Source organism: Octopus bimaculoides, chromosome Z, assembly GCF_046866305.1.
Source record: "Octopus bimaculoides isolate indiv1 chromosome Z, ASM4686630v1, whole genome shotgun sequence".
In the NCBI taxonomy this organism is placed as follows: domain Eukaryota; kingdom Metazoa; phylum Mollusca; class Cephalopoda; order Octopoda; family Octopodidae; genus Octopus; species Octopus bimaculoides.
Window position 1 is genome coordinate 45,314,024 of NC_142944.1, and position 12,500 is coordinate 45,326,523.

At 36.6% G+C, this 12,500-nt stretch overlaps 1 protein-coding gene across 2 annotated transcripts in view; it reads right to left on the reverse strand.

The window, feature by feature from the left end:
- Positions 1-12,500, reverse strand: part of LOC106883388 (steroid hormone receptor ERR1) — a 234,315-nt gene that overhangs the window by 221,666 nt on the left and 149 nt on the right. For both annotated transcript variants that reach the window (XM_052973526.2, XM_052973522.2), the window contains exon 1: positions 12,294-12,500. This exon is cut by the window's right edge. The gene's annotated coding sequence lies outside the window, so the exon portion shown is untranslated. The remainder of the gene's footprint in view (positions 1-12,293) is intronic.

Genomic DNA, 12,500 nt, shown 5'->3' on the forward strand with positions numbered 1-12,500 from the left:
AATCACTTTATTTTATTAATTTACATTGTTTTTTTTTTATTTTATTTACAAAACAAAAGTTCATTGATTACTGGATAATCAAATCCAATTTGACAGAAAAAAAAAATCAAATAAACAAATATTTTCACTGCAAAGCTAAAAATGAAATTATATAAATGAATAATAAATATATAATAAATAACCTTCAAAGAAGTGCAATTTAGCTTGATTATATTGATTGATATGACAATTTATGACTAATTCTAAACCACTTCCACTCCTCAGTTGAGGGGCCTTGTCTTTCAAGTTACTTGGTAACCCTTACTGCTGTTGGGGGCCACAGGAAAAGCACCCAGTACACTCTGTGGAGTGGCCAGTCTTAGGAAGGGCATCCAGCTGTAGAAACCATACCACAGCAGACACTAGAGCTTGGTTTAATCTTCCGACTTCTCAGCTCCTGTCAAACCATCCAACCCATGCCAGCATGGACAGAAGGTGCTAAATGATGATGATTATGATGATCCAATTATATACATATATTTAATATAATCTTTCCAACTGGAGTAAGCATGTAACTCCCTTGCTGCAAAGACACCTATTTCAGTCCCTCTATTAATATTCTCTTCTCCTGACAACAAAATCACCTCAATACTAGCCCACCCCCACCCCCTACTCAGATAAGGGGTCTTGTCTTGCAAGTAACTTAGCAGCCTTTGCTGGTGATTGTGCCTAGTGATAAAAGTACCCACAACGTTCTGGGAAGTGGTTGGCATAAGAAAGGGCATCTGACTGTAGAAATCATGCCAAAGTAGACAGCAGGAACTTAACACAGTCTTTTGATTTACCAGCTCCCCTCAAACAGTCCAACCCATGCCAGCATGGAAAATGGACATTCAATGATGATGATGAATATGATGATCCATTTATATACATATATATCTAACAATCTTTCAAACTGAAGTAGCCATGCGTCTCCTTTACTGCAAGACATATTTCTGTCCCACAATTCATATTCTGACCTCTCACCTCACTTCAATAGTACTCCCCCTACTTCAGTTGAGGAGGTCTTGTCTTGTAAGTTACTTTATGACCTTATCAATGTTGATACCACAATAAAAGCACCCAGTACACTCTGTACAATAGTTGGTATTAGGAAGCTGTAGAAACCATGCCAAAACAGACATTAGAGCTTGGAGCAGTCTTCTGACTTGCCAGCTCCCATCAAACAACAATAAATGAGGATGTTGATGATATTCAGTTGTTCTCTTCTCTCGTTTGTGTTCCATGATTTATAAACTGTAATCAAACTTCCAGCGAAGTATGCTTAATTCATGTCTTTCTAGCTTTCACAAATCCTCCACAATTAAGGACTGTTTTTCATGAGCAATACAGCATAGGTTTCATAAGATAACCCCTTTAACACTGGCAGAAAAATCCCTTTGTTATCAGCAAAGTTAATACTTCCCAGAACTTTCTGAAAATAGTTGTTAAACTAACATCTATAAATAGACAGGTAGGTGAATAGAGAGATAGATATAAAGAAAGACAGAGACACACAGGTATAGAGAAAGAAAGAGACAGACACACAGAGGGATAAATATATAGACAAAAAGATAGATAAAAAAGATAGGTAAAAACACACACACACAAGCAAACAAGCAGATACACAGAAGACCAAATAAACAGAGATAGATAAATAGACAGACAGGTAGACAGATAGATAGACAAGTAAATAGACTGACAGGTAGAGAGAGAGATAAATAGATAGACAGACAGATGGATGGATAGACAGCTAAATAGATACACAGACAGGTAGAATGAAAACAGATAAATAGATTGACCAACAAGCAAATAGACAGCGACAAATAAATAGATAGATAAATAGAGAGGCAGATAGGTAAACAGACTGACAGACATAGATATATATACAAATATAGACACATGATAACACAAACTGACACATAAATAAACAAGCTCAGACAGACAGACAGACAGAAAGATAGATAGAAAGATATAGATACACAAATACATACATACATAAATAAATGAATAAATAAATAAAGATAGGTGGATAGATAGACAGATAGATAGATAGATGTAAATGGATAGATAAATAAATAGAAAGATAGACGTAAATGGTTAGATAGATAGATAGATAGATAATAGATGTAAATGGATGGATGGATATACAGGCAGACAGACAGATGAACATGGATAGACAGATAGCTAGAGAGATAGACATACGTGGATAGACATAGCTAGATAGATAGACGTACATGGATAGACAGATAGCTAGATAGATAGAAGTACATGGATAGACAGATAGCTAGATAGCTAGACATACATGGATAGACAGATAGCTAGATCGATAGACATACATGGATAGACAGATAGCTAGATAGATAGACATACATGGATAGACAGATAGCTAGATAGATAGAAGTACATGGATAGACAGATAGCTAGATAGATAGAAGTACATGGATAGACAGATAGCTAGATAGATAGAAGTACATGGATAGACAGATAGATAGATAGATAGATAGATAGATAGATAATAGATGTAAATGGATGGATGGATATACAGGCAGACAGACAGATGAACATGGATAGACAGATAGCTAGAGAGATAGACATACGTGGATAGACATAGCTAGATAGATAGACGTACATGGATAGACAGATAGCTAGATAGATAGAAGTACATGGATAGACAGATAGCTAGATAGATAGACATACATGGATAGACAGATAGCTAGATAGATAGAAGTACATGGATAGACAGATAGCTAGATAGATAGACATACATGGATAGACAGATAGCTAGATAGATAGAAGTACATGGATAGACAGATAGCTAGATAGATAGACATACATGGATAGACAGATAGCTAGATAGATAGAAGTACATGGATAGACAGATAGATAGATAGATAGATAGATAGATAGATAGATAGATAGATAGAAGTACATGGATAAGATAGATAGGTAGGTAGATAGATAGATAGACGTATATGGATAGACAGATAGCTAGATAGATTGACGTACATGGATAGATAGATTGATGTACATGGATAGATAGATGCACATGGATAGACAGAATGATAGATAGATAGAAAAATAGATAGACAGAAAGCTAGAGAGACAGAAAGCTAGACAGACAGAATGATAGATAGATAGATAGATAGATAGATAGATAGACAGACAGACATAAATAGATAGATAAATAGATGGAATGTTAAATAAATAGATAGAATGATAGTAAATAAGTGCAGGTAGATAGAGAGGTAGAGAGAGAGAGACATAGATGGACAGAGTCAGAGATGTACTTTAGACATAGCACTATATTGAACGATATTACAGATCGATGTTTAAGCATACACATACTCATACATAAAGTTTCTACCTAATTATATATGTACGGTGAGTGGGTTGGTCATACATATATATAATTGTATGTGTAAGAATGTGTGTGCGTGCGTGCATGTGCGTGTGTGCACATGTGCGTGTGTATGTGTGTGTGTGTGTGCAATAGAAACAACTGTTGGCTTTATAAGGTGAGATCTATAATAAATATGTAATTTTCTTTATACATATTTTCTGCTGTCAAATACTCTGATTTTCTCGAAATTCTGTCAAAGGATGTTTGGATTTACCTGTCATGCATGAGGATTTACCTAGTTACCTGGGATCTGTATTCTACTTACATTTACTGGTATCTGATTGTTGAACATTTGCAACCAAATTCTTTTAATACTTAGTGCTTTATTAATATCTGCCTGGAGTTTTTAAATCCCTTTTATTTCTCATATATATATGTATATAGCTTAGATCATTCTACATACAATTCAATTCGATTGTTTTCTCTATTTTTCTACTGATACCATTTAACTAACATTATTATTAAAGCTGGAAACTCACAGAATCATTAGCATGCTGGACACATTGATTAATGATATTTCTTCCAGCTCTTTACGTTCTAAGTTCAAATTTCAGCAAGGTCGACATTGTTTTTCATCCTTTTATGGTTGATAAACAAGTACCAGTTGAGCACTGGGTGTTGATGTAATTTTCACTAGCCAAAATGATGTAATTCACTACCCAAAAATGTCAGGAGTTGAGTCTATAGTAGAAAGGATTATTATTATTATTATTACTACTACGGCAGCAAGGGGCAGAATTGTTAGCATGCTGGTCAAAATGCTAAGCAGTATTTCAATGTTCTGTGAATGTTCTGAGTTCAAATTCCACTAAGGTCGACGTTGCCTTTCATCCTTTCGGGATCAATTAAATAGGTACCAGTGAAACACTGGGGGTAGATATAATCGACTAGCCCCCTCCCCAAAAAATTTCAAGCCTTGTGCCTTTAGTTAAAAGGATTATTATTATTACCCCTTCAGGGTCGATAAAATAATTACTACTTGACTGAGATTGATATAATCAACTTTACCTCTATCCAGAAATTGCTTGGACTTGTGCCAAAATTTGAAACCATTATTATCATCATCATCATCGTCCTTAATAAGCCAGTGAGCTGGCAGAACTGTTAGCATTCTGGACTCATTGCTTAACAGCAATTTTCCAAGGGTCTTTACATTCTGAGTTCAAATTCTGTCGAAGCCAACTAAGCTTTTCATCCATTTGAGGTGATTGAAATGTGTACCAAATGAGCACAAAGCTTGATACAATTGATTTCCACCCACCACCTACTTCTCAAAAATTGCTGGCCTTGCATCAAAGTTAGAAAGGGATATTACTATACTGTCTAACAATTGAGGAAATTATTATTTAATCAAAATACATTCGAGAAACGTTCTCTTTGAATAAGAATAATTGTTAGGCTATATTTAATTAGCAATATCTCTGAACTATCCTATATAACTATCTTTACACCCCTTAGTGTAATTAAAGATATTTCTTATCAGGCAATGTACATATACATACATACATATGTATATAATATATTATATATATATAAGTGTGTGTATGGGTATGTATATATATATATATTTGTGTGTGTATCTGTGCGTATGTATATATACATGTGTGTATAGATGTCTATGTGTGTATAACAGAATAAGTACTCTTGAGAAATTAAACACTATTTTCTTTATCAGGTCTATGATTAACTTTTAGTTTTATTTGTTTCATGACAGTAATTTTTATTCCAATTCTTTCCATTTTGAGTTTAAATCATGCTGATGTCAACTTTACTTCTCATTTTTTTTAAGGCTGGTATAATAAGTACCAGTCATGTACTGGGGATTCAATGTAATTTGAATTATTATTATTAAGGCAAAGAGGTATCAGAATTGGTAACACACTGACAAACTTCTTTGTGGTATATATATATACATTTTTTTTTTCTTTTTGGCTTTATGTTCTGAATTGAAATTCCACAGAAGCAGACTTTGCCTTCCATCCATTTGGGGGTCAATAAAATAAGCACCAGTTGAATACTGGGGTTGATGCAATTGGTTATCTCCCTCCCACAAAGTTTCAGGTTTTGTCCCTATAGTAGAAAGGATTTTTACATCCGCTTTAGAGAAGGTGGAGGTATTGTTTACAGTAGAGTTTGTTTGTTTGTCCGTGGACAAGATATCTCAAGAACCGCCGGATGGATTCGCATGAAACTTCCAGGGATGTTTGGCCTCACAACTGGCACAAACTGATTAGATTTCGGGATCAATCTCATACCCCGATCAAGGATTCTGGATTATTTTTCCAGCTTTTTTTACTTAATTTTTGAGAGCAATCAGGTTCATTTTTAGTATTCTCATTTATAATAGCAGTCGAGTTTATTTCAAATATTCACACTTAAAAAATCATCTTTGGCTAATTGCTGAGAGGACATTGATGTTGCCTTGGCAGAGGCTTGCGTTCTTTGAGTTCTCTTGTTCTTATTGTTATTATTAAGGAAGCAAGCCGACAAAATCATTTGCATGCTGGATAAAATGCCTAGTAACATTTATACCAGATTTACATTCTGTGTTCAAATTCTGCCAAAGTCAATATTACCTTTCAACCTTCTAGGATCGATAAATTAAATACAAGTTGGGCACAAGAGTTGATATATTCAACTAATCAACTCTCCATTGAATTGTTGGCCTTGTGCCTAAATCACAAATACCATCATTATCATCATCATCATTTGAACATCAACATTTTAATGTTCAATTAGGCAGAATTTGTTAAGGCAGCTTTTCTTTAGCTACGGTGAAAGAGGATTTTGTGGTGATCAATACTGAATGTATTGAAGAAAGACACTTTCCTTTTTGGTCAAGCCCTCATTAGCATTTTAAAGCTCTGCTTGGAAAGTAAAGCAAGGACGGAGAGGGAATTTAACCTCCCAGTTAAATTGTAAAAAGATGAGTGACTGTGGCAAAAATGATTAGGATGAATGACCCAACTATAAGCATGTGCCTCTAAATTGAAGGGCATCCAGCAATAGAAACCACAGCTCCAATCAGACTGGAGCTTGGTGCAGCTCTCAGGCTTCCAGCTCTGCTCAAAGAGTCTAACCCATTCCAGCATGGAAAACAAATGTTAAATGATGATGTGGGTGTGGTAAGTAGCTTGCTTACCAACCACATGGTTCCGGGTTCATTCCCACTGCGTGGCACCTTGGGCAAGTGTCTTCTACTATAGCCTAAGGCTGACCAGAGCCTTGTGAGTGGATTTCGTAGACAGAAACTGAAAGAAGCCCGTCATATATATGTATATGTCTGTGTGTGTGTCTGTATTTGTCCCCCCACTCCCAACATCGCTTGACAACTGATGCTGGTGTGTTTACATCCCCGTAACTTAGCAGTTCGGCAAAAGAGAGACCGATAGAATAAGTACTAGGCTTACAAAGAATAAGTCCTGGGGTCGATTTGCTTGACTAAGCTCCAGCATGGCCAAAGTCAAATGACTGAAACAAGTAAAAGAGCAAGAGTAAAAGAGATATATATGTATATAAAAGTACGTGGCCTAGTGTTAAGGGCTGGCACTCATGAATGAAAGAAAGTGGTTTTGGTGCCAATACTGATGGTGACATGTGTTCTTGTGCAAAACACTTCATTTCATATTGCTCCAGTTCATTCGGCTTCAAACGGATAGGTAATCCTATGATAGAATGGTGTTCCCTTCAGAGGGAATGCTGGTCTTCCCACCTAACCAGCTGAGTTGCATCATCCGAAAGCAAAATAGTAGAAAACACATCATAATCACAGTGGTGTATAAAAACATCTGACAGTCTGATCAATACAGTGATTATATATGTATACACACACACACATTTATATATGTGTGTGTGTGTGTGTATATATATATATATATATATATATATATATATGCTAACATAAAAATTTGAAGTGCCTGTGCTCCTACTCATAGCAACAAGGTATATGTGTGTGTGTGTGTGTGTGTGTGTGTGTGTGTGAATGTAGATAGATAGATAGACAGATAGATAGACAGATAGGTAAACAGACATAGATAGATAGACAGACAATTAGATATAGACAGGGAGATAGACAGACAGACAGATAGATAAAAACAGATAAATTATCTTTTAATGTTTTCCAAGCTGGGAAAGACAGGACAATTTGATGGGAACCGGCATACAGCAAGGCTGCATTGAGGTCTATTGTCTGCTTTGACATGATTTCTATGGCTGGATGTCCTTCCAAATGCCAATCACTTCACAGAATGTACTGGATGTGGTTTACATAAGAGAAGTAGCATTGAGATCACTAAGTCATTGGCTAGACAAGGCCTCTCAACTAAAGCAGGTGCAGCATTTAGGGAGGTGGCTTTGAGCCAGATGACAAGAGGCTAGAGCAGTTGTGTTCCCAACCTGGGGTCAGCAAAGGTAGTACTGGGGGTCCATGAACTAAATCCAAAATTTCACACACACACACACATATATATATATAAGGATAAGCATATTAAAAGGGGTCCGTAGGAAAATCTATCTAAACCACTGTGAAAAGGTTGAGAAATGCATAGTTAGAAAGAGTATGAATAGAGGAACACAAATAGGTGTCTTGATTACTAACATCATCATCATTTAACATCCCTTTTCCATGCTGGCATGGGTTGGACAGTTTGACAGGAGCTGGCAAGCTAGAGGACTGTACCAAGTTCTCATGTCTGCTTTGGCATGGTTTCTGTAGCTGGGTACCCTTCTTAAGCGCAACCACTTTACAGAGATTTGATATCCTCTTACCATGCTAGCACCGGTTGGATGGTTTGACAGGAGCTGGCAAGTTAGAAGACTACACGAAACTCTATTGTCTGCTTTGGCATGGTTTTCTACAGCTGGATGCCCTTCCTAATGTTGACCACTTTACAGAGTGTACTGGGTGCTTTTTATGAGGCACCAGTACCATTTAGGTCACCAAGTAACTTGCAAGATGGAAAAAGAACAGGGCAAAAGTAACCATGACTAAATGGATGAAGCATTTCAATGTGGGTGGTGGCTTTATGCCAGATGTGTGTGTGTGTGTGTACAGTTTGTGGTGAAAAATAACAGGTTTCCTTATGTCTCTGACCCTTATAGTTGAGGATCATGGCCCCTTCACATTCATTTATGCGAGTGAATGGGTGTATGTACACAGGTAAGGGTGAATATAATAATTAGCTTTTTGTGGGTTTGCACACTGAAAATAAAATCCTGGCTAAAATAGGATTTTGTGAGGGTGGGGGATTAGAAATATGTATAATTCTGAAACATTGAGAATTACCAAAGTCAAACACTGGGAAGTGCTGCTAAATAATTGTATAGGTGTTCGTAACAAAATGAACAATAAAAACAGTAATAACAAACAACATTAATAATAATAATAATAATAATAATAATAACAATAATAATGATAATAATAATAATGGTTTCAAATTTTGGCACAAGGCCAAAATAATAATAATAATAATAATAATAATAATATTTCTTTCTACTATAAGCACAAGGCCTGAAATTTTGAGGTGAAGGTGCCAGTTGTTTACACTGACCCCCAATGCTCAACTAGTGCTCATTTCATTGATCCCAAAAAGATGAAAAATGAAGTTGACCTCAGTGGCATTTGAACTCAGAACACATAACACTAAGCATTTTGTCCAATGTGCTAATGATTCTGCCAACTTGTCAATAATGATGCTGTGAAAATGATAACCTTAATAGTAAAACAATTTTTTTTTTTTTGACATAACTTCACTTGATTTTGTAAATCATCAATCTAGTGGGTTTATTTCAATGGCCTATCAATTGTATACGAGTTAGTTTGCCCTAGGTGTCGAGAAGACACCTGGCAAAAAAACAAGCAAAATTGAAGGAAGAAATAAAACACATAATAATAAAGGTTTCATATTTTGACACCAAGGCCAGTAAGTTGAGGGGAGGGGAAGGGCTAAATTGATTACATCAACCCCCAGTACTCAGCTGGTATTTATTTCATCAACCACAAAAATATGAAAGGCAAAGTCGACTTCAGCACATAATAATTATAAATAGTCCTTTCTAATATAGGCACATTGCCTGAAGTTCTGGAGCAGAGGGCCAGTCGATAACACTGACCTCAGTGTTCAACTGGTACACATTTCATCAGTTTCTCAGCATCATTTCAACTCAGAAAATAAAGTTGGAAGGAATACCATGATAGCGATTCTGCCAGCTCGCAGCCTAAATAATAATAATAAGAATAATAATAATAATAATTCTTTCTGTTTTAGGCACAAGGCCGGAAATTTTGACGAGTGGCAGGTATGGCGATTACTTCAACCGTTGTACTCTTCTTGTACTTTATCGACACTGAATGGATGAAAGGTAAAGCTGACCTCAGTGGCCTTTGAACTCAAAGCGTAAGGACGGACGAAATGCCGCTAAGCATTTTCTCCGGCGTGCTATAACCATTATGCCATCTCGTCGCCTAAATGATAATAATGATAATAATAATAATAATAATAATAATAATAATAAATACCGTTTATCAGTGTGTGACAATGACTATATCATGACATACGATGCATGATGGGGCATTAAGGAGGAAATCAAACGTGGGAGGTGTGAGTTCAATCGCTACGATGGTGATGGGGGGAAATCAAATTATATGCACACACACATACACACATGCATACATATTTATATTTGAATATAATTACTATGTAAATGCATAGACACACACACACACGAAATAGGAAACCAACACAAATGGAAATGTTTAATTAGTAGGTAATACATTTAAATTACATGAAATTATGTAAGTATATATACATCATTCATATATATATATATATATATATATATATATATATATATATACACACACACACCACAAATATAACCGTGTATGCGCGTGTGAAGCTGATCGAAACAATATTTAAAAAAAAAAAAATAATAATAGTTTCAAATTTTGGCACAAGGCCAGTAATTTCGGGGATGGGGTTAAGACGATTACATTCACGCCAGCGTTCAACTGGTACCTATTTTATCGACCCCGAAAAGGGATCAAAGGCAAAAATCGATCTCGGCAGAATTTGTACTTAGAACGCAAAGACGGATGAAATGCGTAGCGGCATTTCGTCCGGCATGCTAATGATTCTGCCATCTCAAAGCCTTCAAGTTGTAGTAGCAGTAGTAGTAGTAGTAGTAGTACTGGTCATTTATTATTGTAGGCGTAGTCGTTTTGTACTTATCTTGACCCTTTCCTGAGAAGAAGAAACAAATATATACAGTTGTTTTCAGTATATGACTGGTATCCATGCTATCAGTTGCACATTAATACCAATATCGATGATGATGATGACGATAATTATAGCTACGCACCCCGCTAATTGCTATAAGATAGGTGGGTGGCGAAGACACAAGTGCATTTAACCAAATATAATCAAAACACAATATTACAATACGTTTTTTATTTTAATTTCTTTTTCTACGACTAGACAGGTAAATGTATGCGTGTGTGACAATGTGTGTAATAATGTAATAACGTGTGTGAGAGAGAGAGAGAAATAAAGGTAAATGTGTTTGACCAACCCGACACACTTGAAAATATACTGGGCCCTAAATTGGCTTGGTCTTCCTTTTGCAATGCACCGACCTTTTTAAGCGCAATAATGTAACAGAAAAAAAAAATTTTTAATTAAAAAAAAAAAAAAGTCCCCGACACAAACACACACACACTTTCCTTTCCTAAACAATAAAGGGATTTTCCTCCCGCCTGCCCTGGAAGGTGCCATGTAATTAAATTAAAGGAAATTTCAGACAGTTGAAATGTTAGTGACCAACAAGCGTCAACTGATTGGCACGACAGAGGCAAGCCTTCTTGTGTTAAACCAATCGAAGCTGTGCACACGTGCGGCCTTCGTCGACACCACACAACGGTCGCCGCCGAGCATCCAGCTAAATTAATTGTAATTAAACAAGCAGGTACCCCCGATATTGTCAACACCTAAAGCTGATTGTTATCGATGTTAAATAAACATGAGGGTAGAATTCTTTCTACTAGAGGTACAATACTTGAAACTTTGGGGCAGGGGGGCTTGTCGATTACATCGACCCTAGTAATCAACTGGTACTTATTTCATCGAAGGTAAAATCGACCTCAACGGAATTTCATTTTAAATTTTGGTACAAGGCCAGCAATTTTAGGGGCAAGGGGTACGTCGGTTACATCGACCCAGAACTCTACTGGTACTTTACCCTTATTTTATCAACCCGAAAGTATGGAAGGGACAGTCAACCTCGGCGGAATTTGGTTTCAAATTTTTGTGCAGTGCAAGAAATTTTAGGAAGAAGGCATAAGTCGATTACATCAACCCTAGTGCTCAACTGGTACTCCATTTCATCGACCCATGAAAAGATTAAAGGCCAAGTCAACCTCAGCTGAATCTGAACTCGGAACGAAAATACGGACGAAACGCCGCTAAGCTTATAATTCTGCCAACTCACCGCATTACACCAATTTTGGGGCAAGACCTGAAATTTAGAGAAAGGGGCAAAATTGATTACATCGATCCCTGTGCTCAACTGGTACTTTCAACCCCCGAAAGAATTCTAAGGCAGTCAATCTCGGCGGAATTTGGACTCTGGATGTAAAGACGGACGAAATGCTGCGAAGCAGTTTGTGCAGCGTGCTATAATCATTTTCCCAGCCCGCCGCTTTCAGTCGGTCAACCTCGGCGAAATTTGAACTCTGGACGTAAGGACGGACGAAATGCCGCCAAGCGTTTGGTCCGGCGTGCTAAACATTGTGCTAACTTATATGAGGAAATAATTTTTAAAAATAATAATAATTTTTAAATGTTTGAAAATAAGTAGAAAAAAATTTGAAGCTTACCGTTGATTATAGCAGGAGCTATTGTGATGTTTGTAGGACAGTTTTTAGTAATTACAAGGGTATCCCGCAACCAGCATTACTCCTGGCAGGTATCTGTTCCTCTGCGCACGGCACTTAATTGCTATCTACGCAGGCCTTCACAACGTTCAACATCATAGCCAGTATTATGCAGCAGATAAATCCGAGATACTAAAAACCAATTAAAAC